This window comes from Lactuca virosa, chromosome 4, assembly GCF_052849685.1.
Source record: "Lactuca virosa cultivar CGN04683 chromosome 4, Lactuca_virosa_CGN04683_v6, whole genome shotgun sequence".
NCBI lineage: Eukaryota > Viridiplantae > Streptophyta > Magnoliopsida > Asterales > Asteraceae > Lactuca > Lactuca virosa.
Genome location: NC_136429.1, coordinates 250,011,312 through 250,016,742, shown reverse-complemented (window position 1 = coordinate 250,016,742; position 5,431 = coordinate 250,011,312).

The window sequence follows — 5,431 nt, the reverse complement described above, 5'->3', positions numbered from 1 at the left end:
CGGCCGGTCGCATGCATCACACACTTCGTCTTTCTTAAAATCCTTCCATTTAGATTTTAGAAAACCATTTTTCCTTGTAAAAACCTTTTAGCCCCTCAGTTTGAGTCCAGACACCCCCGAGGGTGTGTCCGAATCCCTCAAACCAGGGCTCTGATACCAATTTGTAACGACCCAATTTTCGAGTCCAAAAATTTCTTTTTGATTAACTGACTTATAAAAACATTCATAAGAAAATACCGTGAAAACACGTCATCTCATAAAACAAAGCATCATGTCTGAAAACCCAAGTCATAAAATAATACATATCAAAGTACAATCCCTAAACCCTACGCCGCCGGCTCCTTCCCCTTAGACGAAGAGGTACCTGAAACCAAAACCGAAACCGTAAGCACAAAGCTTAGTGAGTTCCCCCATCATACCACATACCATTCAATATCCTCGGTATCTTTCAACCAGTAATCATCGTCGGTATCTTTCAACCGGTAATCATCATCGGTATCTTTCAATCGGTAATCATCATCGGTATCTTTCAACCGGTAATCATCATCGGTATCTTTCAACCGGTAACTGTCATCGGTATCTTTCAACCGGTAACTGGGGACTATTTCACCCCCTACCACTAGCATACAACAACAAGATATAAACATATAGTCAGGCATATCCGGGTACTGACCTACCCTTTGGTCCTAAGGACCGCTATCAGGGAAACCAATCCCTATCATACACGTAACATGTCATACAAATAAAACTCATGACCAAAGCATGTAACCAGACCAAGATAATTATCACAAAGATAATCATATTCTAAATACTCCTATTTGGTGGGCCGGCATTGTTGCCTTAGACCCACCCCTACTGGAAGGTAACTCACCTCGTACGAGAAACTGCTGATAAGCTGTGCGGGAAACCTCCGTTCGCTGCTGTTCCGGAAATCCTCCGGCTACAATCCCCACAAAACACTCCTAATAATTATCACAAAGACAATCATATTCTAAATACTCCTATTTGGTGGGTCGGCATTGTTGCCTTAGACCCACCCCTACTGGAAGGTAACTCACCTCGTACGAGAAACTGCTGATAAGCTGTGCGGGAAACCTCCGTTCGCTGCTGTTCCGGAAATCCTCCGGCTACAATCCCCACAAAACACTCAGTTAGAAACTGATATCTACTCTTAGGGTAAAATGACCATTTTACCCCTAACCAAGTCCAAGTCAAAGTCAACTTCCAGTTGACCCGACTCGTCGAGTTGGGCTGTCAACTCGTCGAGTCCCTTCCCTTTACTCGACCTTATCCACGACTCGACTCGTCGAGTTTGGCAATGACTCGACGAGTTCCCCTTCCTTACGAACATCAATGACCCTTCATCCGACTCGCCGAGTCGGACGAACACTCGCCGAGTTCACCTTCAACTGATGAACAAGTCCTGACCTTGACTCGCCGAGTTGTATGAACAACTCGTCGAGTTCATCTTCAAACATAAGGAGATTGCCTTGGACTCGCCGAGTCTGTTCTAGCACTCGTCGAGTCCCATGAACTCCGGGTCTAAAATTAAGTCCAATGTGTTGGGTCACTCTTTCTGTCCTGCTACAACCCTTCTAACACCCAACTGAGCCCTTTTGACCCTCAACAGATATGGGACTCAAAGCCTTGGACTCGTCGAGTCCCAAGAACGGACTCGCCGAGTCGATAACATCCACACCCTAAATCCTCGATTTCTGATGTACAACACTTGACCAAATGATAGATCCAAGCCCCTAAGCTCGATCTAGCACGTAAAGTTACGAACTTTACGTGCATGCATGGGACTTTTGAGCCAAAAAGGCTCTAAAATGGCTCTTATGTTGCATGGGGCCTTCCTTGAGTGCAAAAGCAACCCAAATCTGCCTTGTGACCCCTCCCAAGACTTAGATCCGAAGTCTTGACCCCCAACCATGTTTGCAATCATGGTTGGCTACCTCATATGGCTTAAAAAGCCCTAAATCTTCCCCAAAAAGGGATCTAACAAACAAGCAAGCAAGGTACAGACTTTATACCTTTCAAAGACTGCAAATGATGAACCAAACTCGAATCCTTCAGTCTCCTCTTGATCCTTCTATGCTCTTCCTTCTTCCTTGAGGTCAAAACCCACAAAAATCACTCAAAAGCCTTAGATCTTGCACCAAAACACTTAGGGTTTGCTATGGAGGGTTTCTGGGAGCATAAAGGGGCGATGGAGGCTGCATAAGGTTGTTTAAATAGGGTGCAAACCCTCAGATTAGGGTTTTGTCCAGTCAGAGCCTACTCGTCGAGTCCGGGACCCGACTCGACGAGTCCGGGACCCGACTCGACGAGCCCATCACTTAAATCCCACGTCTCATCCCGCTTCTACTCGGCGAGTTGGTCCTTCAACTCGCCGAGTCCAAGGTCAAAAATGCAAAATACTTAAATAAAATACATACCAAGAACCAGGTGCTACAGCGGTTTTGATATCCATTTGCCATATTTCATAGTCATGAAATGCAGCAATGGCTAACAATACCCTAATAGACTTAATCTTGGCTACTGGTGAAAAGGTCTCATCTAATCAACTCCCGGAGTTTGAGAAAAGCCCTTTGCAACCAGTCGCGCCTTATACGTGTGTACATTACCATCCATGTCGGTCTTCTTCTTGAAGATCCATTTGCACACCATGTCATTCGACCTGGTACATTGTCAACCAAGTTCCAAACTTGATTGTCATACATGGACTATATCTCGCTGTCCATTGCCTCTTTCCATTTAGCAGACTCGGGGCCTGCCATGGCTTCCGCATAGCTGTTAGGTTCATCCAGACTTACCAGTGTCTCATTACTAATAAGTGTTTCACCTTCCGCAGTAATATGGAAACCATAGTAATGCTCAGGTGAATTCCTAACTCTCGTGGAACGCCTCAGAGGTACATACTCGTCAATTGGATCAACATGAGTTTCCTCCTCAAGTTGAGTGCTAGGGTTTGAGGTTCCTTCATCACTTGACTCTTGAATTTCTTCAAGGTCAATTTGCCTCCCACTGTTTCCTTGGCTTATGAACTCTTCATCACTTGACTCTTGAATTTCTTCAAGGTCAATTTGCCTCCCACTGTTTCCTTGGCTTATGAACTCTCTCTCTCGAAAGACACCCCTCCTTGCTACAAAGACCACATTCTCACTAGGTCTGTAGAAGAGGTAACCAAAGGATTTTTGTGGGTAGCCGATGAAAATACACCTCTCACTTCGAGGTTCGAGCTTATCGTGAGTCTCGCGTCTCACGAAAGCTTCGCAACCCCAAATCTTGATGTGGACTAGATTAGGAACTTTTCCAGTCCATATCTCGTGGGGTGTTTTGGAAACCTTCTTTGTAGGGACCAGATTAAGGATATGGGCGGCAGTCTCTAAGGCATACCCCCAAAATGAGATTGGTAGCAAAGCTCGACTCATCATGGAACGAACCATGTCCAACAAGGTTCGATTACGCCTCTCAGCCACACCATTCAACTGTGGTGTCCTAGGAGGTGTCAATTGTGAGACAATCCCACATTCCTTAAGATAGTCGAGGAACTCTTTACTAAGATACTCACCACCTCGATTGGATCGAAGCATCTTAATGTTCCTACCCAATTGATTCTCGACTTCCTGTTTAAACTCTTTAAACCTTTCGAAAGTCTCTGACTTATGCTTAATTAAGTAGACATATCCATATCTACTATAATCATCTGTGAAAGTCACATAATAACGATTAGCATCCCTTGTGGTAGTTTTGAAGGGTCCACACACATCTATGTGCACTAGTTCCAACAAACCTTCACCCCTAGCACAAGAACCTGTGAAGGGTGACTTTGTCATTTTTCCAAGTAAGCATGATTCACAACTATCATCTGACTTTAGGTCAAATGACTCCAAGACTCCATCCTTTTCTAGTTGGCCTATGCGTTTCTTGCTTACATGTCCAAGACGACAATGCCATAATGATGCTTTATCCAAGTTATTATCATTAGTAGAATCAATACACAACACATTATTTCCTAAGTTATCTACAACAAACACAGCTTCATACACACCATCACAAGGTAATGCTTTAAAATAAAACACATTATTAAAGAAAGCATTTATTCCACCAACTTCATTATCAAAAGAAAAGGTAAACCCTTGTTTGTACAAAGCATGAAAGGAAATAATATTTCTTGCCATTTCAGGCGAGTAACAACATTTATTCTAATCTAAAGTAAACCCACTACTTAGAAACAAAGTATAAACTCCAATCTTGGTGATAGGTGCAGTTTTCCTATTCCCCATGATCAAGTTTATCTTTCCATGCTCCACATTCTCACTTCTTCTTAGTCCCCGCAAATCAGAACAAATATGAATACCACATCCGGTATCAAGGACCCAAGAGTTAGAATAGGGTGAGTTATTAGATAATATAGTGTAAATACCTGCATGGTTGGGTTTTACTTTCCCATCCTTCAGATCTTGCTGGTACTTTGGGCAGTTCCGCTTCCAGTGTGCCTTTTCATGGCAATAGAAGCATTTAGCCTCTTTTGGATCAGAAGAAGGAGTGACGAAACCTTTCTTGGTTCCACTTGTAGAGGAGCCAACAAGGGTCTTGCCCTTGGTACCCTTCGAAGGGTTCTTCCTCTTCTTCCCTCTACCATCCTGATGTTCCTGATCCAATCTGTAAAGTTGGATCCATTAAAGATGACTCTCCCATAAAGGTTCATGAGAGAGAAGGAGCCGGTAGGGTTTGAGCCAGAAGTAGCATTGTTGGAAGACATCTGAAAAAGAAGAAAAGACAAGTTTAGTTTAGATATAAAGATGGTCCTTAATAAAACACCCAAATGTAATATTAAGGCTAGGACCCAATTACAATATATTATAACTTAAAAGAGGGACGCCGTAATCTAAGCTAAAACATATTTGAAAGGTAGGTGAATGACGATTCACCAATTTCCACCATGAAAAACGAAATATATAAATTATTAGGTTTTATTTGGTTTTTAGAAACTCCTAGATTCTTTTAAGATTCATTGAACTTTTCAATGGCATGTTTCAATCTCGAGTGTGCCCTTCATGTTTTGTGACTGGGATACCAAGGATCACAAAACAAGGTGTGAAGTAACCATGCAAATTACTTGGTACCCTTAATGTTTTTCACTTAATCTATGTGCCGGTTAACCACACGCGCTCCACCGACCTATGAAAAACCTTAAGTCACCCTTTGCCTACCTTGTTAAGTCCAAGTTAGTGTGCCGGTTAACCACACACGCTCCACTAACGACTTAATCAAAGTGCAAAGTGTAATTTCATGGGTTAGCACCTTATTCACATTTTCCTAAAGTAACTAAGATTGAGAATTTATAAAACATTTAGTTACTTTATAATAATCATTATACTTTTAATGAGAATTTTAAGTCATTGTCCTACCCGTTCGGCTAACG